Genomic DNA, 27,086 nt, shown 5'->3' on the forward strand with positions numbered 1-27,086 from the left:
GGCGCGACTATACGCTGTCGACGGGCAAACAGCGACTGAGACTAACTGAAACGAACTCTGTCGCAGTACGAGCACGGGCTGCGTTCGCGGGTCGATCGAACACGTTCTGCGCCTCTCCCTCGGCACCGGCGTCAAAGCCACCCCCGATGGCTGCAACGCACTGGTGCACTTGGTGGTCCTTCCTTTTTCGTGTGATATTATACCAGCATCTGTGATGCCATTTCAAAGACCGCAATCAAAGCATTAAATGCCAGATTAAAGCGACGCGATAATATTACCCCAATATTCGTCCGTAAATGTTACCGTATAGATGTTTAATGCTTTATTATGCTTCGATAAAGCAATAACACAGAAATAATTGCATTATTATGCTTCGAATAATTTACTATCACATGAATCGTTCCACAAGAAAACATATGTTTCACTTTTCCCCGTAGTATGATTGTAATTTATAACAAATATTTATAATTTATAATTTAAAATATTTTATAATTCACTGAAAGTATCTTCCTGTCACGATTATAGGCGTAAAATGTCAAATTAAAAGTACCAAATTAAAAACATATGGTATCCCGAAACCAAACGTACGACATGGCGAATCACGATGATACGATAAAAATTGATCTATGTCTTGATTTATTCAAACAGAACGAACTTACTCGAACTTTTCCAGAATAAACGATTTATCCGATAATATCCGTCACTAGCTTCTCTTCCTTCAACGGTAACAACTGACACCGAAAGCTCGAGAGACCCGAACGGTGAGACGTACCCAGAAGCAATGCAGTTACCTGGGCAAAGAGTCCCAAAGACCAAGGACGTAGGAAATTTCGAGAAACGGAAATGGAAACTGGAGTGGCGCGTCAATCAGCACTGACGGAAACTAATAAAAATGGAAAAAACCAAACTAATTCGTTTCACAAATTATTAAAACGATATTATTGAAAATTTCACTCGATTTTCTCACTGCACACGTCAATATTTGTCGAAATATCAATATTAAAAAGTTAATAAAAAAAAATATCCTCTTTCTTCATACCTGTCTTTCTCCCGGGCGGCGAAGGAATACTAGAATGTTCGAGAACAACGGATACTTTTTGATTTTATCTCAATATCAATTTCAATCTTTTTAAACGAAATATAATCTGAACGATGAAACGTTTGATCAAATAATGTTCTTCGTTCGATGCTAAAGGAAATTGAGAAGAAACATCGAAAATTCGTTAATAAAACGAATTTCTTTGTTTCTGTTAAATAATAAACTTGATATACGTATTGGTTTTTTAAAATCAATATAGCTAACCAATGGGCACACTTTTAACAAGGGTGATGGAACATACCAAAAATCTTTCAAGATGGTCTTGGCAACGGAAGAGTCGAAAATATGACAATTATGAATGAAAAATTCTAATATTTTACAGCTGGCAACGATAAACAACTCCAGATATTCTCCTAATTAATTTACAACAAATTCGCGTATATGATCGATAGCTGACGTCACTGTGTCCCCACAGCCCTTGTAAAAACGATAAGAATTTCCTGGGAAACTTGTAGCCACGAAATGAAAAAGATGATAAAACTTCTAACAAGAGTACTGAGACGAGCAACTTTGTACTTACCCCCTTCGGAGTAGGGAACGTGATTAAACGTCCGCGAGTTCGAAACTTTTGTAAGTCACTGCACGGCCGCTGCTTATGGTGGAAATGTAATAGATATAAGTACAGAGCGCGTGAGCGAACTAAAAACGCGATATAGGGGTAAGAGAGAGACCGTTCCGTCCTTCTCTAATGCCCGCGTACTTGTACCGGAAATGTGTAACAACGGTAAACGAGCGCCGTCAGTGTCCACTAGTGTGCATGCCTGATTAAACAAGGACAGAAAATGCTTATATACAGCCTTCTCTTTCTATTTCCATGTCGCATCCATCTTACTATACAGTAGACAGGATTCGACTATTCCATCATTATATTCGCACCCTGCTTACGTGTGAACTAACATTGCCATGACAACAAATCGTTCGTCTCCTGTTTGATGCTCAGTTTTCAACGGAGTTGAAGGGAAACTTTATAAGAGAAAGGAAGTGACGGATTGTCTCAAAGTAATAAACGAAAATTCTCGTAACTATCGAAAAACGATAGTCAATACAAGGATATCATTATCACATTTAAAACTATTACAATGAACGGTGATTTATCGCTGCAAGGTACCACAAATAAGATATCTCATAATTTGCGAAAAGACTTTGGAACTTCCATGACAGTCATGAGTGTGTTTTGTCATTGATTTGCCATATTGCGTTTTTCACAATTGTTGTTCATTTTTTGTGATATTTTACACTCGCACATAGTATCTATGATTTTTTCTTTCGATAATTCTTATAATTATTGTCAATAATTAATTATTTATAACCATTTACGCTGTATTATATATCATTAAGATTTATCTTTGCACGTATCAAGATAGTAGATAACAAAATTATGTTTATATATTTATATTATGTGTATATATTTAGATATCTTCTTAGTTGCAATTTTTTTCGAATAATATCGGCGACCAATCGAAATAGAAATTAGTGCGGAAAGAGGGGAAGGAACCAAAATTTGAAAATCGACATCGGTAACTCAGTAGTTATAGAGTAACTCAATCGATAACGTAGATTAACTAGTTATAAATGAAAATATATTTAAATTCAAACTTTAAAAATTAGAAATTAAAAGGCAGAAGGCAAAAAATTATCGCCGAGGATTTATATAATAATAAATAGACAGTACATTCTTTTTGTCTGTCTTACCTAGAAATAAAACAGTTAATTGATGATTATCGTATAGTGTGTACTCATAGCATAAAATTTGTTCAATGAATTAAAAATTATATTTTTTAGATATGTAGACATTAGCGATGTATTAATCCGGGAAGCTCGTCTACCTCGGAAATATCGAGTCTGCGACAACGTCGATTTGGAAATTATTCTTACAGAATATGAAAATTATTACAAGATGAAATTCCAAAAATATCCTATATTGTGCAAGAAAATAACTGAAAAGGAAATAAAGACGAGGGAAATGACAAATGCGAACAAAGTGTAAGAATTTAAATTATTTAACACTATTCAACGTTCTCAACGTATTCAACGTATCGATTACAATATCATTCAATCTTTGAAGAAGTAGTAAAACGTGTCAAATCTGTTAGCAAACAAACGAGAAGTGAGTCTGTATCTGGGTCTGTGAAAGGGAGGAATGCACAACAGAAGATGAGGGGTGATGCTACGGATGATATTAATCTCGCAATGACAGTGACATCAATTTTCGCCAATGAAAGCGATGAATCTTCATCAGAAGAGGAGAGCTATTTAACATCTTAATGGAACAATCCACGCAATCAAAGATATCAAATAGGCTCAGAAGCTTTATATAGACAATCTGGAATTATGGAAGATTATTGAAGACATTTCATGCGTAAGTTATTTTCGATTAATATACGTATTGTAAATACTGATTTCAGTAAAGCTTTAAATAACGAATTACATAACACTTACGGAAATTAATACGGAGATTATGCGCCATTTCATCTTTGTATTGTCGTAGGAAATCATACTGACAAAATTAAATGTATATTGGGACAACATCGTAGGCCTAGAGGAATGTAAATCTGCTATTAAGGAGGCCATTGTGTATCTCCTCAAGTACCTTATCTTTTTTAAAGGCCCATTTTCTCCCTGGAATGTCAATGCACCTTTTTTAACATAACGGCCAGCTCATTGGTGAGCAAATGGAGAGGTGATTCCGAGAAGTATATCCGTGTAAGTTGATTTCCTTTGTCTATGAAGAAGAGATTCTGGAATATATCATATATAATAATAATCATATATAAATAGAATAGTTACATTAATACATTTGTTAAACTGAACAGGTTTTATTTGAACTTGCCTATAATTTTTCGCCTACAATTATTTTTATCGACGAGATTGACTGGATAGGCACAAATAAAGGAGTAAACTGTACATTGTCTGAACCTGCAAAGAGATTCAGATCAGAACTTCTTTCTAGATTGGATGGATTAGTATCTAACGAAAATTCTAATGTAGTTCTTTTGGCTGCAACTAATTGCCCTTGCTATGTATATCACGCTATTTCAATGTTTTCTAAGTAGAAAATATCTTAATATCATAATTATTCATTATCTTAATCTTAATTATTGTGTTGTGCGGAATATTCCTTTGTTATTATTAATATAACAGAACAATAATATTTATTGTAAATATATTATTAGGGACATTGATGCAGCTTTACGCAGATGCCTTGAAAAGAAAATATACGTATCATTACCAAATGAAGTTACTCGACTTGGTATGTTCAAATTATACCTTAGCAACCAGTTATTAGAGAATATGGATATTGTAAACCACATAATAAAATCTACTGAAAAATATTCTTGCGTGGATATAAAATTGCTTTGTAAGCAAGCATGGCTGCTCGAAATAAGTCCAATATGGGAAAAACTTGAAAAAAAAAAAAAAAAAAAAGAAACATCTGTTACGACTTTGAAATATGAATTAAAGAATTATGAAATAATAGCAAAATTGTTAAAAAACAATGTCACCTACAGTTACGGATGTGGATAGATATGAAGCGTGGAATAAATATGTATGCCATAAGAACATATTTTAAAAAATATAAATGCTTATCATATAAAAATATAAAAATATAAAAATATAAAAATATAAAAATATAAATGGTTATAAATTATTAATATAATTATCGTTCGAAAAATTGTTCGTGTGCGTGCATGTATGTGTGCGCACGCGTTATAAACAAGTTTGAAATGTTCGTTCTACATATATGTATACGTGGTATACATCTTCCCTTATAATATATAATATGTGTAATCTGAGTGGTAATATCTCCACGTATTACATATGTGTTAGTGTATTTTATCGATAATCTGTCTTTTATTTCCTTTTATCTTATTAACGCATGTATGGGCGCGTATATGCGCCGGGCGAAAGCTATGGTTATATATGGGATTGTTAACAAATAAAAATTAATCTAGGTGTTATTAAAGAAATTTGTTTCACCTTCTAAACTTTTTGATGATTGGTTTACTTTGAATATTTTGCATATTTTTGCATATCATGAGCATTTTGTACATTTCTATACATTCAAACTTTCTATGAATATAAAATGATCCGCACTACTATCTACTTCATAGTATACTCTATACGTTTAAAATGCTCCATTAGAAGCTTAAATCTATCAAAATACAGCTCCTAGGGAAATGTGAATTTTCACATGAACACATAATATCGATTTTCTCATTGAAACGTATAGGCAGGTATATACTAGCATAAGCCACCTTCGGCATTTGGCCGTATGATGCAGCACTAGCTCTGTAACATAGAAAACCATAGGCGTCAGTTCTTCTTATTTCCTCTTTGATATATGTTTACTTTAATGTCACTTATTCAGACGCTTGATACATTGTCGGAATGAAATTTTAGTAATGTGCAAGTAATTTTGAGTAGATTAATAAAGTATAATAAGATATCAGATTCATGTACGTAGATTCAAGTGACATCAATCTTTATGTCTAGTATATACATGTGTATTGATCTATAAGTCAGTGTTAAAATAACAAATAAATGGCAGAAGAAGGAAAGAAGATTTCCTTCGGTTTTGCGAAATCTATTAAGAAACCTGTGTTAAAAAATGCTATTCCACAAGAAAAAAAGAAAGTTGATTACATTGAATGCCTTGATGAGAAAGGTATTAAAGTAATAGGGTGAGTTCAAAAAGTAAAATTTATAATCAAGAAACATATAACCTCAACCTAACCTATAAAAATCACCAATAGCGGAATATATATATTTGAAAACAATTTTTTTATTTCAATGAGGAAGAAAAAAAAGATGAACCTCTAATTATTCCATTACTAGGTTCAAAAACCTGGCATGATAGAATTCTTAATAAAATAGATGCAGACATTTTCCTTCCGAAGGCAGATAAGGAAAAGGTAGGAGACGCTAGTGTTAACGAGGCAAAATCAAAGCTATCTAATGGAAAAACATCGCCAATAATATCAATAAAGAAAGAGCCAGTTGAAGATAGTGAAAATAAAGTTGTTACTTTAGAAGAGCAAGCGACTAAAGAAATCATTGGGGAACTTAAGTCAAAGAATAAATATGAAACTAAAACAAATGATTTAACTTTACCTTTAGTAGAAGATGAATCATTAAGAGGCAAAGAACAGGTACGTTATCAACATATTGATGTGCAATGCACAGATGTATTACATTTGCATATTATAAATATCGTTTTGTATTTTTCAGTCTACGTTAGAAGATTATGAAAAAATTCCTATTGATGCTTTTGGTGTAGCAATGTTAAGGGGAATGGGATGGCAACCAGGAAAGGGAATTGGTTGAAATGAAAAGTATGAATTACTCTGGATTAAATTAATTATATGTATTTAATACATCACTTATTGGAAAGTAAACAGAGAACATCATTTTTTATTTCACAATCGTTTATTCTAACTATTACAGATTAGTAGCAGCTGTCATACCAGAATTACGACCAAAAGGTATGGGTCTTGGAGCAGACAAAGTAGCATTGCAGAAGAAAAATACAGATTTCAAAAAAGAAGAGGAAGAAGTTAAAATCGAGAAAGGAACATTTGTGAAAATTATAGCTGGAGAACAAAGTAATAATTATGGTCAAATAGAAGGATTCGATGATGATGCAGGAAGGCTCATAATAAAACTAGCTCTTGGTGGAAATATAATATCTGTAAATGAATTTATGGTACAGCCAGTGACTAAATCAGAATATTCTAAGAACTCAAAAGTTCAAAGTTAATATGAAGTGTTAGTTTTTCATTAAGGGACATTTAAGAAAATAAATTTGAATTGACATATACATATAAAGACATAATCGGACATGTAGAAAAACTAATTCAAGAGTATCTGTAAGTGTGTTGTTGCATGCAATTTTTTAAAGGTCCCTTCTATCTTTATATAAAATATGATAAATGTAGAGGTTTTAGATTTCAGTATTTTATGGGGTTTAATTTCAGATACAAAAAAGTATGAGGAATATAAGGACAAGGAATCCAAGGGACTCAAGCAAAAGATGGATAGAAAAAGATCAATGTCCCCTGACCCCGAAGACGGTGAAGAACAAAAGTAGTAATAAAAGAAAGAAAATCGGAAGTACGATGCACAATAAGAACAAGTATGATAAAGTGGGGGATAAAAAAATCAGAAAGACGAAAAAGGCGCTCCGAATCTAATGATGACAGCGATAGTGATTCTGAAAAGAAGAGACGGAGAGAAAGAAGTAACTCTAATAGTAATGATTCTTATAAATTAAAAAGATTGAAGAAGTCAAAGAAACGTAAGAAGTACGATTGCTCGTCTGAAAGATCAAGTAAAAAACGAGACGACGAGAAAGATCAAGATCTCGATCATTTAGTAGGCAGTAATATTTTCCAGGAACGTATTCGGTCATTTTACTTTCAAGATAAATTGTACAATTTTATTTATACAGATTTTATAATAAAGTGTATTTTTACAAAAGTATATTTCTTTTCTTACCCTTAACTGAAAATTACATTTAATTATAATATGTAATAATGTTTACAATTACATCAAAGTTAATGTCCTAAACTTTATCAATAATTATTAAAAATCCCCGCGTATTGCTTACGTAATGTTGATATCGAGTAATACCATACATAACCTCAAAGAACATTATGATACTTACGAACATCGTTAAACAAGTAGTGCGAACGATGTCGAGTAAGTATTCACTATGTATAAAGTATTTATAAATAAAAAGTATGGGAAATATATAACCGAGTGTATTTAACTTTTCCAACATTTTAGCATTTCGCTTGGCGTTGGTACAACTTCAAGTAAATGAAGTAAAAAGCAAAAATGTAGAGCGGGCAGTTTCCTACATTTCAAGCGCGAAAGAGCATAATGCTGATATTATCGCTCTTCCTGAATGCTTTAATTCACCATATGGAATACGTAATAATTTGTTTCTTTTTCTAATAATTTATTATATGTATAACAACTATATAGAAAAAAGTAAAAGTAGACAAATTACCTTAACGTTCATACTTCCATAAAGATTGTGAATTGACTCGAGAATATAGAATTTCCCCATTTTTATGATTATCGTGATTTTTGTATAAATATATTTTTTAAGATACTAATAATTAGATACTTATAAACTAGTATTATCAATTATTTTGTATTTATAATTCCACCTATAATAGTTAAAAATTAAAGTTAGTTAAAATCTAACTTTATGTTTCAAAAAGTACTAGCAAAGTCGTTAAGTAACAAGTCACTGGTACTGACCCAAATAGCATGATTGTAATTAAACATTTCTAAATATTCATTTTTCATCTTGAACCTGTAGAAACAATTTATTATATGTACTATTATCTAAGTAATTATATATTTAAGTAAATCTAAATATAAAATTTAGTTATTTTAATAATTTAAAAAATAAAAAATTGACAAACATTTCAACCTAATTTATGGTTGGAACAAAGGACAGTTATTTTTCATTAATTGAAATATTGCAATGCAGAATAGTTTCCAAAATACGCCGAGAGTATTCCTGATGAAACGGTGAAACGAGCGTTGCTTTATCGAAGGCAGCTAAGGAAAACAGCATTTATGTAGTTGGTGGTACGATACCTGAAATAGAGGGCGATAAATTGTACAATACCTGTACTATTTGGGGTCCCGATGGAACTTTGATAGCAAAACACCGGAAGGTAAATAATATACCTCCATGTGGCTTTGAAATTGAAAATATTGGGGTGGAGAAAGTGACTCTATCTAGGAATAATTTAGGAATATGCATATGTACATACGTGTACTATAACCAATTCTATAATTTAAAAAATATGTTATAGGTTTATAAAATACGTTTTGATACGAGAAACATACATTTTTGTCGTAATATAATATATAAATTTTTGTACAATATATTTGTTTTGTAATATAAATTTTTCACATAGGAAAAAACTTATTTTTTCTTAAAAAATATTCCTTCTCAAATATTATTAAATGATAAAACTTTTTAATAAAAGAAAGTGATAAAAACGCTGTCAGTTATTAAATAAAAAACAATTAAAGTTTAGAAGTTCGTAACATTGATGTTAAATTACAAAAGTTACAGCAATAGAGTTAGCAACTATATTTTTATGTTATTAGGTACATCTATTCGACATCGACATTCCCAACAAGATTACTTTCCGAGAGAGTGATTCACTCAGTCCTGGTAATTCCCTAACAATGTTTGATGTGAAGGGCTGCAAAATAGGTATTGGCATTTGCTATGATATCAGATTCGAGGAAATGGCACGCATTTATCGGAACAAAGGTACAGTAGCTTAATCGAACAATACTTAACTAGCATGAAAGTAACTATCTTTCTTAAATATATTCTATATAAAATATAATCAATATAATCTGTAACTCTGTATAAAAAGGAGCTTAATTTAAAAAACCAGTATATTCGCTGAAAATGAAATAAATAAAAGAATTAGAAGCACGACAAGAGGACTGTTCTCGCATATTCATAAATTATGGAATATGGACTGTGCAGCTACAAAGTTAACTAAAATTCAGTGGTCTCGTATTTCCCATTTCTCTGTGTTAGGTTGCCAAATGCTGATATATCCGGCGGCATTCAATATGACCACTGGACCACTGCACTGGTCATTACTTCAGCGTTCCAGAGCGAATGACAATCAATTATACGTCGCCTGTATATCACCGGCTCGTGTTCCTTCAGCAAGTTATGTCGCATGGGGACATACACAGTTGACAAATCCCTGGGGGAAAATCCTTTATGATTTGGAAACTCAGGAAAATATGGTGGTCACCGATATCGGTAATTTCCAGCTTAACATTAAAAGCGAGAAATCCATGATGTAATTAACTTTTAGTCTCGTTGGTTCATCGATTTTGCCGGCTCCCTCTGTATTTGTTGAATTTATTAGCAAGCATTACTTATTACTTCGTATGTTTTTCTTTTCTCTCAGATTTGAAAGTTGTTGAGGAAGTAAGGGCTCAGATACCTACATTTTCTCAAAGACGTACGGATTTGTACGACACTGTCTATAAAAAGGAGTAACTCTACACTGAAACAGAAAATGTTTTCTTATAATATTTCTACTACAATACCGTTTTTTTTTTTTTTTTTTTTTTTATGACTTATTACTAATTACTTATCATTTGTACTAAATGAATAACTCAATTAAGAAAACCAAAATGTTATAAATAATAATCTGTATATCTTGTGTATCAATATGTAATTGGATATTGTAATAATATTGGAATGTCTTTGATCAGGGATATGATAAAGAACACGCGAAGACTACGTTCTTTTGAACATCTTTAATATCCATCATTTATAACATTAAACATCTTTTTAAATATTTAGATAGATTAATACGTAACTCTTTATATATATAAACATTAATTTGAAGTTACAAGCTTAGAGAAATTGGTCGATTAATATTTATAGATCGGCTGTCTTGATGAAAGGCTTAAAGAAAGCAAAAACATAACAATGTCGCAAATATAATTTATAGTTTAACTTCTTTCTTGTATCTGTCTGCCTTTCACGATGTTTTACCAATTACAATAAGTAATTTCGACTTCTTTGCGCTCCGTTTTAACGCATTCGAGACCGAAAGAAATTCATATCAATCAGTAGGCATAATATATATAACTGTACATAATATATTATAGTATAACATAGTATATAATTTTATATTTTAAAAACATGAGGCATAAAATTTAAGATTGTCATCGACTTAAAATTAAAATATGAAAAGAATATTCCAGAGAGAGAAAAGCACAGTATCATTCTAACAAAACATTCAGATCGTACTGACACCCAGGAATCGTATTACAATAAAATCTCGGTCTCGAATGAATTAACACGAACGATTAACATGAAACACACTTGCGGCTTAAACACCTTCGATATCGAGGAAATTCAAACTTTACAAATAAAAGCAGCCTGTTCCTCTTTCCACCACAGACTCTCATACCATATCCGCTCTTATCCAGGCTTTTACTTGAAATCTCTGTCTATTTACAATTTAAATTTACCCGGACCACTCGTTGAGTCGGCAGCCCTTTATAAATATATAATGAACCCAGAACATATACCTGTGCCCCTAGCTGGTATCAGCTCTAGTAACGTTCATACCGGAACTTTCATACGACGCCAATTTGTCACGCGTGAACATCGATTCTTTCAGGGGTCACGGCTTTATGGGATTATATCCTTTAAAGTAATTAAAGTGATACTAATGATACAGAATTTTTTACAAATATTTAATATGTCCATAAAATAGGAAGTTTCGTGCTCTCTTATTTTATATTAATTATAAATTAGTAAGTTTTACATTTGTTATCTATAGATTTAATAAATTATTAAAATTCCATGAAGACATATTCTGGAACACATTAGAAGATTTTGCTGTAATTTACAACGGATGCTCCGAGTACGAACAGGCAGTAAACGAACAAATAGAAATTCAGGCTATTGTGGTAGTATAGCTCACGTGGGATTTTAAGCTCGAATTGGACTTAAACGTTACGATCGTCGTGAATAATTACGATATATACCCTGTACGACGAGCAGAGAATCTTAAATTATTAACGGCAATTCCTTTGTGCAAAGTGCAATTTTATTAACGGCCTGTAACGAATGAACGGCTCGTTTTGAATAAAGTTTACATTTAGAAAGTAAACACAGAAACACATTTTAAGAAACTAAGATATCGAGTTCTACTTGTAAACATCAAGTGCTCTTCGTTTGAGAAGATTACGAGTCTCTTCTTCGATAACGACATTAATTAAGAAGTTTCGATACCGTTTATGACATTAAGATCTCATTAGTAAAGTTATATCATTAAAATCTTACTGTTCCTAGAGAATATAATATAGTTAAAACTTCCAGAGGATCAACAGGTAAAGAAATTGTTGATAAAAGCATTGTTAGTGACAACTGACTGTAATCGATATCTGCTGGGTGAAGTTGTGTGTTCTGAGAATCTGTGTTAATGCAAGGATTCTGTTACAAATCATCAACTAAAGAGCCAGCGGGCACGTCCGACCGATCGATCGATACCACGAACCTCGAATGAATTAACGCTCAAGGTGGAACGGATTTAATAGATCGAGTGTTAGTGTAATTTGACACTTTGTTTACACTTGCTTTATGCAAACAAAGTTTGATGTTCTGAACTCGATGGTTATAAGATCTTATTGAAACTCCAGTATTTCACCCGCACGGTACGACACTTTGTTGATGATTGTCCTTGTATGTTGTTGATACTCCCCATCAGCCGTTAAATTTTGTTCGTCTATCGTACTTTTCTAGCCAGAGGTTTTCCCTGATGTTTTTCCCTACTGTCTAAGTCATCAGGTTTGCAGCTCGGGGAGGACAGATAATTCGGAATTTCCCAAAGGAAGGAGAGGTGCCGTCCGAGCCATAAAGGGACGGTCACTCAAAATGCCGAATAGATTCATTTAAATAATTATGAGAAACAAGTAAGTTTTGTAAGCACAAGTTTTCAAATGTTATAGTTTGAATCTGTTCTTATAATTTTAAAAAGACCTTACAGCCAGGATCTCTAAAAAATTCGATGAAAATTCTCATGAGACATCAATTGAAACAATTAAACGCAACAGAGAATGGGTATAATCATATAATTCCTCCCCATTTCAAAATTCATTCATATACATCGATTTTTGTTTTCATATTTGTTTTATGTGTGAAGAATATGTATTTATTGGCATCAAAATATTTTCTGTTTCAATTCCTGGTCATTTTAGATCGAAACTTCCAAATATCGTTGATTAAAAATTTTTTAATTTTTAAAATGAAAGGCACTAGTTATAGGACAAAAAGTTGTTTCAATTATTTGAACATTCTGCTTCATTCCTACAATAACATATTTTATTTTAAATGAAAACAAGAAACAATACTATTGTGTATAAGTTTAACGGAGTGACACAGGTGATTTGTAGCTAACACTGTAGCTAACATAGTTTCTGCAATATACCCTTTAATCGAATAGAAACAAGGGGATTTTAGAAATTTCTATTAACCGACAGTATTGTCAACAAGTTTTAACAATGACTGAAGGTTGCAAAATTAAATATAAAATGATTTATTAATAGCATATGCAGTGTTAAATTTGTAAATAAGCAGTTTATCTTTTAAGAATAACAAAGACACCAGAAAATAAAAATAAAGAATATTCTAATTATATTGCAAACTAACGAATAATGTAAAGAATTTATTTTTGTTATCTATATCACAGATTTTAGGTAAAATATTAATTTACTTATTATTAGGAGATTGAATTTGAAATATAATTATAATTTATAAGGGACACCTTTAAACTAGCAGATATTTGGTAGCAGTTCTCTAGCCTTTGTACAATATAACACAGTTCAGTTTAATTGAGTTTAATACCTTTGACCAGCCAGTTTCCAATTTCATTTATGGCATAATCTCCTGACAATTTCATACCCTTCGAAAGAAACACGATTTTCTATTATTGTTTTACAATCGCGGAATATGATCAGTGTTTCAATTAAGCTCCACTGTTTTAATTTCCCGTCTACGCACGATGTGGGTACACCGTTTTTTTGTTGTTTTTAGATACAAGTGACGAGAAATTATGAAATGATATTTTAAATTTAAACTGATTTCATTCATTGATTTATTGTAGCGACAATGGTAACTTGTTTAAATAAAGATTTTATAAATAAAATATTTAAGGTCTAAAATAATAAATTAACACATGTGAAAACATTAAAGCTGTTACCCTTATTCATGGTCTTGTTGGAACGTGTTTAACGAGCGTAACGTAGGCGTGAAAACGAAAACGTTGAGACTCTTGTGGCGTAAAAAGACTGAATTCCTCATAAAAATACAAGAAACGAATACAAGAAACGTGCACATAGTTTATTCTCGACCTTGGATACATAGAACCAAAAAAAAAAAAAAGAAAAAAGAAATGGGTTTTCTGAAACTTTCGTTTCTCGTGATGAGTACTTTATGATGCAATAAAAAATTTTGTCTGAAAATTATACTCAAGATCAATTTCATGATCCATTTTCTCTAACAGATCTCCATCTTCCACAGCTATAACAAATAATTTTTTCACACTCTATACATTTAACATCGATTATAATTCTGATAATTGAAACACCGAACATCAATGTGTTTATTCACTACGCTAACACAGATAACAATTAACAACTTTGACAACTTCCTGGACACCCTGGGCAATAGATTCATAGCTGGATTCCTCGGCTGATCTCTCCTCTGATCATTCCCCCGTGATAGTAACATAAATGTCCCCTCCTATTGAACCCTTCACTTGTGCAGAGATCATAGAAGCAATCAGTCGCCTAAACCCCAAGAAAGCAGCAGGTCACCACCTAATAGGAAATAAAGCAATCAAGTAACTTCCGATAAAAGGGATTGCACTGGAAAAAAACAAGAGATTAAGAAAAAATTCTGAAAGAGACACAAATCAGTAGTATTATTTTATATTACGTTGCGAATTACTTTTCAAAGTAATTCGCAAGTAAGTAATTTCAAAGTATTTCAAAATATAGAATAAAAAAAATTAAAATATTACAATTACCATCAATAAGCTCAGCGTCCACATATGACTATGTGACACATAGTGATTGACGCTTCCAGATATGGGACTATGGTTCTGAAGTGAACCATTTCTGGGTGAGTCATCGACGGTAGTGACATTAAATTCGATCGGATCTTCTGTGGGGTTTAGGCATTCGATGTTGCAACATCTGCGTTCAAAGCGGAACTTCTTGCACTTCTGTAATAAAAAGAAATCGATTAATTGTACGGATCAATCGTCACTAGACTATTTGAAAATTCAGGTTATTCAAAGAATGAAAGAAGAAGGAATTGCTCCAATTCCACCATTGCTTTAGCAAAACTAGTATTTGAGTACCATTAGTCAAATATATTATAACACTAATACTAATACTAACGGTTTCACCGTCGAAAAGTGGATCTTTCTAGCATGTCTACGCAAATGAAGGTTGGAGGGGGGGAGGGGGAGGGGGGAACTGTACATGCGCCAAACACCTTTACGTTCGTAATTTTTCACACAAATTTACAACTGTAGGGAAAAAATTATCTCTGATGTTTCAGATGTTAGAAATTGACAATATCGCATAACGGAATGCTGTGTTCTAGATATTCTATTTTTGTTACGAAAGTGGTACAAACGAAGTCCACTTAAGAATAGTACAACAAAATCGGTTGACGTTAGGTTATCATGCAGATATCGCGGCTTTTGCTTTGGAAAGCACGCAACTGCCAGTCTCGTCGTCCCTTGTAAACGAGAGAAAGATATTGTAATTGGTCGGGATTAACATAAAACTCGTCGCATGCGATCAGATGGCCTGAATGTTTAAAAAACGAGAGTAGAGTGCGTGCTACGTGGTTCTAACAGTTTAGGCGGAAACTAATTATTGTAACCGGAGCCGAGATATGTAGCGATATTACTTTCCTCGACAAAGCGTATAAGGTGAGGAAAGAATCGCGATAAGGTAGAACAAGAGACAGGAATTCTTTACGTAAAGCAGATCTGTCAACTAGATAGAGATCCTACAGCTATAACTACAGTGAATCCGTACTCTGGCGAATTGTCGTTTCACAAATAAAGCTTCTGAAAAACGGAATTCATAGAATATAACTGCTGTTGTAAGAATCTATATATCTGATTTTGCTGCCGTATTTGTCAGAACGTTTGTTTATCAAAAAAACGCATCCTCTGTAATCTTCTGTAGTTTAACAAGGCACAGTTAATAAAAGAGATAGAGCGTTAAACGGTGACGATTTAATCACAGTTAAATAGATATTGGTCTCTTTAGTTAAAATGCCCTATGATTTATTTGCATCATTTTTTTTCCATGCAATTTAAAATATTTAAATAAACAATATTTACCAAATATTCAAATATTTAAAGAAACAGTAGTCCATACAATATAATTTTATTTGATGGTTATTTGATATTTAATATTTTGGTTTACATACAAAATTGAAATTATACTTTGCTTGAGGACAAAAATTCTAATTGCATTCCTAACATATACCAATAATTATTGATCGAAATAGAAAGAACTGCAGGACTAGGAAGATTACTTAGCATCTTATATAGCCTGGCAAGGCTCGAACGTTTTATCTTCCTGTAGATTTTCTTTGCTTTTAGACTTTCCTTCCATTTCTCTGAATTGGTATCTTCTGTACACTATTTATAAAAGAAGAATAAATTACATGTTACATCCAAGTTACCAATCCAAATAATTTTAAGTAAGAAAAGAGATCTAATGCAGCAGTTTCCACTTAAATATAGATCCGACGATTATTTACGAACAAATAGTATAAATCTTTTAGCAATATGAAATTCGCAATATTTATTCAAATATTTATATTTATAGTACGCCATTAGCAAAGAAGACATGTTTGCGTGCGTTATCGATTTTACGCTTTTGCCACGCAAACATGGAAATTGCGATTCGAAATTGAATTTGCACTGGAAACGGTTGACGTTACGACATCAATAACATATTTCAAAAACACTGACGATATCATACGGAATCAGAGAGATTCTATGAGAAGTTAAACGCATAATCATCCTATTGTAAATAACAGGAACAGAAAGTACACAAGGAATAATACAGAATCATCCTATCATCCTATCCTATTATACAGGATTGCTTTGATTCGAGCTCAAACATAGGGAAATCTGAAAGAATTTTTCGCAGAATTTCCTTCCCCTTTGAATTAGCTTTTATACAGAACGACTTTAACCTTTTCAAGGAAATACCTATAGAGTGTGACGATCTATGATTTTAAATAGAGAGGTATATCTGAAAAGAGGTGGATGTAAAACGTAGCATATAAAACGTAGATCAAATCTTTATTCAAGGATTTTTTCTCTTCGCAGAGAATCAGGTTTTCAAGAACGATCGAATATGTATGCACTTGATTTACACGTGAAGTTGTCATTAAAAATATTGTTGCGTTTAAAAAGATAAATATTCATTTAAATTTAATGAAATTGTTAGTCCAATTGTTTTAAGCTTAAAGATATGTAGGTGTCACATTTATATATTGAAAACCTGGGAGCGGCATTAATTAACAAACCTAGTCACGCGCACACGTACTTTAAAACCATGCTTGAAAATCGATATTCCCTGAAACAATGCATCGTTCTGCGCTTCCAATTTATTTTCGCACGAAGAATCAGTCCATTCATCGTTGCCGTCACCATCGCTACTGTAATCTATATTACTCGAATAAATTCTATATCTTGATTGGAAAATCGCATATTTTAACGAACTTTCTGTGTTTTTTTTTTTTTTTTTTCTATGATTTTAATTGGCAATTTCCGAAATTGAACTATAGCTTGAGAATAAACCGATAATATTTGAGGGTATATATACATACATCATGTTTTTGATGGGTTTTGTAGTAAAATAATTGTAGAAAAAGCAAACTTTTTAAGAAAAAATTACCATATTCGAGTAATAAATTATAGAAAATTACCAATGTAATTCAGCTAATTAGTGCCCCAGTTAATTTCGATGTTCACTACCACGCCACTTAAGAAGTGGTTTCGTGTCCGAGCGGATTTCCCCCACGTAAAGAAAAAAAGAAAAAGAAAAAGGAAAAAAAAAGAAAAAGAGAAAGGAAGAAAAAGAAAAAGAAAAAGGAAAAAAAAGAAAAAGAGAAAGAAAAAGAAAACGAAAAAGAAAAAAAAAGTTAATTTGGATGTTATAAAATGTTATATAACCAAGAACTTATCTTCTACTTGGTAGTCGCATAAGAGAAGACCGAGCCATTGAATCGCTCAAATAGATTAGCTGATTCGCTTAACGTAATTTTACTTCCGATGACGTAAACAAGAGCAGAAAGTACACAAGTAATAATACAGAAATGTCAAATGTACAGAAGAATAAATTTCGTTAAATCATTAGCACGTAACATTTCCTTATAATTCCATTTGTGTATAGCAAAATAGCTTGTGTGCTTTCATGAATTATAATTGATATTTAGAAGCTTTCATGTAGGTAGATATATAACTCGTGTTAATTAGTAATTTAACAATACATCATGACAACATATCATTTTCGTTTCTTCGTTTATCTCGTTATGCGCGTAAACGAATGTGTAAATAAAGACATATAATCAACGATAACATGTAGTGGCAAACATGATAATTATCGACAAAGGAGAATATTGGTGAAATGATTGTGGGTGATTTCACTCGGTGTATCGGTACATAAACTTTGATAGACATTGCCGGTGGATTCGCTGTCGGTGAAATCGTGTCGATGAAATAATTGTCAGTGATTTAAAGATAACCCAATTTATTGATCTCCCCTTCATAGAGTTGTACGTCTCTCTATAAAACATATTCTACCTGGAAGGGCTGAAACATTTAGCTTAGTCACACTAAACTGGACTGGACTGCAAGTAAGAAGATTGAAATGCAAAATTCACGTGTGAGCGCAACGATTTAGATGGAAAGTTCGATAAGGCGATTATGTATATTAACCCGAAAGAAAGCTCATGGCTTTGCAACGCGTTACACGCAACACGGAATTTCCCTCGCTGAAATAATCCTATTACAACGATACGATTTTCCTTAACAGATCTCGCAATGTAATTCTCCCTCTACAACTTTTTATTAGGTTTGAAACACGAGAGTTTCGAAGCTCTGCAAAGTCTCGCGAATCTAGAAGTCGAGTTTCAACGTATTTTCGCTTCTTATTTTATAGCTGTTAATAGTTATTATCTCACTCTGCACGTACATCAAACGAGTACTTATGTAAATCCAAAGGAAACGGAAACAACCGAGAATAATTGAGGATAATTCGAATACGTACCGATTAGTAAAGTGTTTGGCAAAGAAAAAAAAAGGAAAATTGTATCGGAGAAATAGGGGAAAAACGGTGGCGTACATCAAGCAATCTTTATGGCTGTAATACATTTATTATTCATTTATGTTCATTTTCTATCGCGTAACAGACGTTGAAATAACGAGCATATAAATCTTGTATCGTTCGACCTGACTTTTCCCGATGGAAAAATATTCACCAGCCTGGGATCGTGCATCGCTAATTACTCCGTTCTACTTTTCGAACGCGTTTCCATCCATACAGGAAAGCAAGAAGGCAAACCCTATCGCACAGTCATGAAGAGATGCAAAAGCAAGAAACCAACCAACGACATGCCGATCGACATGGTGGAAGCAGTCCTACAGAGGCTATTCACCATGGGACACGGACCCTCCCATTACGAGGGCCGCGAAGAGGCAGAGACCGAAGAAGAAGGAGACATCAGCTTCAGCGTCGTCATCGGCGAAGGCGATGTCGTCGATGCCGCCGGAAGAATGAACACCAAGAAGGCTGCAGGAGTCGATGGAAGACTCCTGGACTGCTGGAAGCAGGAGCTGGAAGCAAGCTGGAACCAGACTGCTGGAAGACGGCCAGAGTAATACTGCTAAGGAAGCCGGGAAAGGATCCCAGTCTCCCTAACGCGTACCGGCCGATAAGCATACTCCCAGCCATGAGCAAGATCTGGGAAAAATGCTTTAAGAAGATCATCGAGAGATGCATCGGAACGGACCCGTTCCATCGGAGGCAGTATGGGTTCAGAAAGAAGAATTAGCTTAGCGAATACCGATAAGAACAGGAAGAAGCTGAAACGGGCACAACGAACGGCCCTGTGCATAACAACGACGGCATATCGTACCGTCTCCCACGCGGCACTTTGCGTGTTGACCGGAAATCTCCCGATCTACATAAAGATAAAGATGCTCGGAGAGACTTACGAGTGGAACAAGATCCATAAGACCAAGATCGGCGCGGATGACGGCAACGAGCTGAAGGGGGAACTGGAGGCGCAAGGAAATTAATACCGAGTGCGCTGCTATTTACCAAAAAGAAGATGGACATCGATCATCACAGCATGCAGCTGTTAACCGGGCATGGGAGTGTGGCGGCACTCGACACTAACTAGTGTCGGACGACGGCAGCGACATCTACAGCCCCCAGTGACAATTACAGCGGACCAGGCCCAACTACCACAGCTATCACGCACGTCCAATAAATATATAACGCACACACGGCCACCTCTACAGGAGTTTCGGTGTCTATAGAAAGAGGATTGGCAAGAGCAGCGACAGCAACTGTCTCGACTGTGGAGACCCTAACGACGATGCAGAGCACGCCCTCTTCACGTGCCCGAGGTGAACGGACAGAAGGATTGAGCTGGAGAACGCTCTTGGCGAGAAGATAGACGTGGACAATCTGATCGCCACGGTGACCGCCAAGAACGAGAGCTGGGATAAATTCAGGCAATTTCGCAAGACCGTCATGTCTCACAGGAGGGTGACAGCGAAGGCCTTGAAGGAGGCAAGGAGGAGAACGAGAGCAACAACAACTACGCGGAGCAGTGAAGGCAGAGATACAAGACAACAAAGAACCACAGAAGGAGATCAGCCCAGTATTCTGAACTAGCTGAGAAGATGACGAGAGCAATACTGAATATACAGAATAGCTGCCCGACGAAGAAGATACAACGGGGCATGAAAGGACAACCCTGATGACTGCCGACAGGTTTTACCGGGGTTGTCTGTCCTCAAAGCAAAGGAAAAAGGAGGAGGGGTTTTTAGTGGGTATGGCAACAACATCCGCCCGAGTCCCACATAACCCAGTGATGCGGATCACTGGGTATGCGTAACAGCATTTTCCCCTCCTCACGCAAAAAAAAAAAAAAAGAAAAAAAACTATACACTCTATCAATTTTAAGTTGATAATTTCGTTATTATATAATTTTTCTTAGTCTAAACTGAATCCAGGAAGAAGAACTTTCATCCAATTACATACTTCATTAATTCATGAATTGTATTCGTTACCGTACGTACAAAAAGAAAGTTGACTGATATAAAAATTCAAAGGATAGAACTTCTAAGCTCGCGATTGGAAACAGATTCAGTTCAATGGTTTAATTTGCCATTTAATTGAATTCTCTGGCAATTTCAGCGAACTGTGGGCTTTAAAAGTGTCCCGCATTCAAACGCAAGACTTCTCCTCCACCTTTCTCTTTCTTTCAATTCCAACCTCAAGTAATTGACCTATTAATTCGACGATATATTTACATGCTCGCAAGGGATTCAAACAACTTCGTTGCGTTAAATTCGCAATTATAACCAACAGGAATGTCTCAATCAATGTGCAGCTCGAAACAAATAATAGATAATTAACTTTTCAATATAACGATTGATATGTTTGATGAAGAAAAATGTATGAATTTTTAAAAACGTCTCCTAGTACATTTAGCATTTTTATAGTAAAAACTTAGAACACACACGCACACATATACTATTCCATGAAATGATTTACACAGCTATGAGTCTAATCCTATCATATTATAAAGGGATGAACGAACTTTTCCTAATAAATATAACTTTATACAAAATCTTGTTTAAAAAAATTAGTTTTTTATTCTCACTAAATTAATTTAATATCAGAATATATAATTTTAGTCGTTATCAAAATTTTATGTCAAATGCGTTCATAGATATATATATAAATAAATGTCTAATCCTATGTATTTATTTCAACTGAAATCTTAACTTAAATATTTATTAACAATATTCTGACGAATATGCAATGAAAGATAAAAACAAGTTTATTTTTCCTATAGAATGTCTCATGCTTCTTACTCATTTTATGTTTCTCGTTGTCAGTGCGTAACTACTTATCAGCCGCATGAATGCTAAGTTTTACTACTGAGAAACGAAGAGACATATAGATGCAAATATACGCTATCTCGCGTGAAAAAACATCAGATACATTAACCAGAAGGAATATCCGATACATATAAAATTCATAGCGTAGTTATTTATACATACGGAATATTTCTTTCTGTATGAAATATTCTTTCTTCTGAATTCTTATTATAAATGTATGTCCATTTCCTACCTTAAAATGTCTCTCCTTTGAAAAACTCCATTTAAATATAACGATCAACAAAATATTACCAATAAAAATATTGAAACGAGATGCTGAAAGAACCTTTTAATGAAGTACAAATGATTATTTCAACTTTAATTCTGTTAAATTTGAATTGAATCATTTATAAACCGAACAGGTGTATAAAATTTTATTGCGTAAAAATCGTGAAGCTGAAAATTAGGAACGAATAACGAATGAGTAACCTAGTTTCATTAAAAGGTACGTGTACGCCGATCCGTGTAACAACTTCGACACTCCAATTATTATAAAGCATGTATCCTTCAGAGATTTTTTGCGCGAACGCAAGATACCTTTTACACGTGCAACTGAATAAGTGGAACGTGATTTTCGATATTTCTTCTTGTAGAACTTGTAACAACGTAACTGTTTCACGAATATTTTCCCTGACACTTTTACAACGATGCGTAGAAATCTCCTTTTATAATTAATAATTTCAGCATTTCTCTGAACAGTTTCGTTGCGATTAAAAAATATACAAAGCTTACGACGTGCTTGTTTAAAAATATTTATATGGAACAAGATTTCGAATTTGTCGCATCAATCGCGATCTCAGCAGGTGTAAATTAATTCGTTCTAATGAACGAATAAATTAAACGACTCGTGACAAAAATTATCCCTGTCCATGTTTGTCTTTCTAAAACTAATTCAAGGCGAGTTAAATGAATCGCTGTGTACCCTATTCGCGCAGCATGTGTTTTAACGACCAGCATGCAAGCGTTAACGGTGTACTTTAGTTTCTCATGGTTGTGTTAAGCTGGTTGCTCTTAGAATGAGCATATACTTACCGCAGGAATTGAACAGCGGAGACGCCCGCAAGATGTTGACTTCGAATTGTAACATATGCAGTGTATGCAAATCCAAGGTCCCGGCACATACATCTGTCCATGTAAGACAGATCGTCCTTCGAAATCAGTACAGTTTCCTCCTAAATGCACTGAAAACGATTACCAGCGTCAATATCTTTGTCACTCGACAATCGTACGCGCAGTTACGCTAACCGTTTTAACGCCACGCAGCGTGATCACTCTATTCGCGTACCGTGGTAAATTGTGCCACGATGTATGGTCACGATCATTAATTCGCAACGCGCTCAAGCGTGCTCGTCGCGAGTCATATCAGAGTTTCCTCTCGTAATTACTCGTTTTTCAAATAATCATAAACCAAATAAAAAAAAAAACCAATATAAAAAATTACCTCTTGAATCGGAAAACCAAATCCTGCATTATAGAATGTTATCACACAAACGAAACGCAGAGCATAAATATTTCGCAAACTTTTGAGTGTTTGTTGTAACGCTTCCAGTATAACCGATGAAATGAAGCGCGAGCACGTCGAACGGTATATTTCGATGAAAAAAACAGGATGAAAAAGGGCAGCGCGATCGCGTCGATCGGTACTACTCGCAAATAAATAAACGAAGCGCTATCGCGCTGCACAGCACAAACCGATACGGAGTCTTGAAACATCCGACACTAAAACGGTTAATAACATTACGAAAACGACCGTACCAGGAAATTTTTGTTCAACGGATCCGCATTGCGGCTATCACGATGCTCCTTCGTTGCATCGATGCTTCATCGATGAGATTAAAGCACCGTTGAAATAGGTTATTCGATTTCTTACATGGGCAAAAAGTTTTTATATCGTGTTTGCTGTTTTACTTCGCAAGTGTGCTTTACAGTATACGTTAGAACTCCAAGTCGAGCTATCCGAGTTAAAGTCTCTTGAAACTTAAAACGGCACTTAAAGGATATAGGTATAATAGAAGGTTCGTTTAAAATTCAAAAGTGTATATACGTACATATACATTTGAATAAAAATAGCGGATAATCTCAAGTAAAAAAGTAGGTTCGTGTTAGTAAAATGGTTTCAAAATACTTGTCAAAAGTCAAACGACTTGACTAATTAAGAATGGATGTAAGAGATTGAAAGCAAAGGGCATCTAAGAGTATCAATTAAGTAACAAACTCACGGTGACAAAGAGGTTTTCACTCGCTCGAATTCAAATAAATCGGTTAATTTGAGCGAAACTTTAGGTGCACGAGAAGCGACACGCGTCCTCAAGGACTACGAAGGTTCTACTCGAACGAATGAAAACTTTTCTCTGGCCCGGTGTGTATACACAAGACGTGCGAATTTAAAGTGCAGATTGTATTAATTGAAATAATTGGTTGGTTTGATCAAATTAATCGTTTTAAGCTGAAATGACGAAGGTCATCCAAGTAATTGATGTCCACTGTAATTATTTGTTAATCGCGCGTGGAATCGGAACGATTCGACCTCGTTCCAACGCGAATCGTTACTAAGGCAGAGACGGCAATTAATAATTGTCGCGTCATTTGTTCGATCGTGTTCACAAATTCAAATACGGCTGAGTGGCGAAAACCATTTATAACACGTCCCGTACCGCGTAGGTCGTATACATATCTCAGGATGAATTTTTCGTACTTCGCCGCATATATTCTCCATGTCAGACATACCATAAAATATTTCGTGCAATCGCGTATTCCTGTCTAATGTCAGGAATTCTCTTTCCATAGGTCTGCGTTTTCCATATTATCTATTTTGCTTATCAGTAAACATTCTTACAATTTGTGATTAATACTGTACGTACAAGAACGTTAAGTTTTTGACGTTGTAATATTTCACATGAAATAATAATGGCTGTATATCGACTAACTTATTAATTAATTAAATTCGTGTATATCAAGTTTCCTATCATTTAATACTTTCGTGTAACTACAGAGATTTGATACTATGAAATGAAATATAAAACTTGGTAAAAAAACGCGCTTCGTTAGGAAATGAGGGTAATGATGCAAATATTTTTTGTAGCCATTATATAGAATTTCGATGGTATAATTAATCAGTATCAACTTACCAGCCCCTGACGGGAAGAAAGTGACGAAAATAACCTGCAAGCAGATGAGAATTGCAAGTATTTTCGAGTACAGGTCCTTCATGGTTGTAAAAGATCAGGGGATGTTGTCGCTCTAGAATAGGCGAAAATCAGCTGTTTCAATAACTGCTTTGTGGGCACTGGAGTGCGTAGACCAGAAATATCTGCGACAAAAATCAGAATACATTTGTTTTCACATGATTCGATCAATTTTGTGTAGGACTAAGCTGATTGAACCTAACACGGGATAATTGTCCAACTTACGACCTTAACAAGCCCGCTTGATTCTCTATAAGTGCTTGAAATTGATGCTTGTATTCTTTCCAGATTAACAAGCTTTGCCCCCCCCCCAACCCCCTCCCTCTCTATTTCCTTAGATCGAGTTAGACTGCCACAACATATTATCTTTCTTCTTTTCTTTTCTTTTTTTTCGATCTTTTAAAGCCTTAAATCGCTGGTTATTATAGTGTATACATTCAATTACTCTGTAAGTCGTAAGTACATGTTTTACGTTATTTTTTATTTTCCAGCTAAATTCCACAAAAACAAGAAATATACTTCCAACGTGTTTTCACGTGTCTCTAGCAAAGATCTGAAAAACAAGTTGCGGCGCAATTTAAAACGACAAATAGCACCGTGTGTCTCGTTGTGGCAACGCACGCTTCGTCAGCTTTTTAAAAGCGCTCTCTGTCTGCTTTTTTCTCTCTTCACCGCCTATTCGTTTTTTCTTAACGAGTGAAACCGTTTTTACGAGGACGGGAGCACAGAAATGACGTACTGGCAATTCTGTTTCGTGATGACACAAGCAGCCCGGTTTCAGTGAATTAAACCTGGCCCCAAGCTTCCAATTATCTCTCCCTTCCTTTCCTTTATTTTTCCCTTCTATATCGAGTTTCAGGTTTTCTAAATTTCCATTACAATCAACTATGGCTTTTCTCTATTTTATATGTTAGCCGATGATTCATGGCAAAAACGTCGGCTGTAAAAATATTTGGAGTTGCAACAGCAACAAGTGTGTTTTCTCAAACAGAAAATATTGGAAGCGTACTCGTTGGCAAAACAGTTCACGGATAGTTCGTCCTCTGCTTGTTATTTGTTTCAATACCGTTAGCAAATAAATTCATGAAACATAGTGGTGTCGCATAAATTGAAAATAAAAGCTTTGCGTATACTTGGCAGTTGAACTTTGGCTATTATACGTATGTTATATATGTAGTATCGTGGACAAAAGGCCTAAGATATCTGCCGAACCATAAACAATGCCGCGAGAGCCGCGGCATCGTCGGGTACATCAATGTGTCGTCGGTTCTTTTTAAGTGGATAGTTTCGTGGAAAGGGCCTGCGTGACTCTGGCCACGGGCGTTTCGGGACACGTGTCCGATAGGACGGGAAAAGACAAAGAGACGCTAAAGGCAGTGTTAGTTGAGAAGCCGGAGAAGACGGATGCAAAAGGTGTGCAGAGTGTGACTTGAGAAGCGAGAGCGAGCGAGTGTAGAAGCGGAAGAGTGTGAATCGGGAAGTCGGAAGCCGTCTATGAGAATAAGACGTACGACAGCATCGTAATCATTTCGTTGCTTCGAACATTATTTATTAAATCAAAACATCATTACTTGTCCTTTCCTCTAAGACCCATTAAGATACTACATATATATATATATATATATATAGAAGATTGCTTAGAATTTGGAGCTTAATAACATATGTCAAAATCATTGACATTAAAGAAGGTGAACCTTACTTACGAAATTTCCTTCCGTCAAATGATACATAAAAATTGAAAAAAATAATATACATAGTTTTGACTTTCTTCCGCATTATAATTTGAATCACTCGATTTATTCGACTAAAGATAATCAAGCAATAACCTCACTTTACACGTATTCTCATCACGTGAAATAGATCACATCAGGGATTTTCAAAAGTCGATGGAATATTAATGGCGATTAATTATTTATGGATGTATTCTGCACGGTTAAAGCAATCGCCTAGTGAATTATCGAGTTCCAGGAATATGAGCGGTAAACAGGATTGCAGCTA

General features: G+C 34.4%; 2 long non-coding RNA genes and 1 pseudogene across 2 annotated transcripts; 1 reads left to right on the top strand and 2 right to left on the bottom strand.

The window, feature by feature from the left end:
- Nucleotides 1-3,083: 3,083 nt before the first annotated feature.
- On the bottom strand, nt 3,084-3,687 carry LOC126928508 (uncharacterized). The gene is made up of 2 exons (XR_007716725.1): nt 3,539-3,687; nt 3,084-3,422 (listed from the first exon to the last, which is right to left on the bottom strand). It is a non-coding gene; the product is annotated as an uncharacterized LOC126928508 (long non-coding RNA).
- A 2,916-nt stretch (nt 3,688-6,603) lies between these two features.
- LOC126928509 (omega-amidase NIT2-like) lies at nt 6,604-11,069 on the top strand (annotated as a pseudogene).
- Nucleotides 11,070-22,429: 11,360 nt separating this feature from the next.
- Nucleotides 22,430-23,881, bottom strand: LOC126928507 (uncharacterized). The gene is made up of 2 exons (XR_007716724.1): nt 22,936-23,881; nt 22,430-22,826 (listed from the first exon to the last, which is right to left on the bottom strand). It is a non-coding gene; the product is annotated as an uncharacterized LOC126928507 (long non-coding RNA).
- Nucleotides 23,882-27,086: the final 3,205 nt, after the last annotated feature.

Source organism: Bombus affinis, unplaced genomic scaffold (genome assembly GCF_024516045.1).
Source record: "Bombus affinis isolate iyBomAffi1 unplaced genomic scaffold, iyBomAffi1.2 ctg00001023.1, whole genome shotgun sequence".
In the NCBI taxonomy this organism is placed as follows: domain Eukaryota; kingdom Metazoa; phylum Arthropoda; class Insecta; order Hymenoptera; family Apidae; genus Bombus; species Bombus affinis.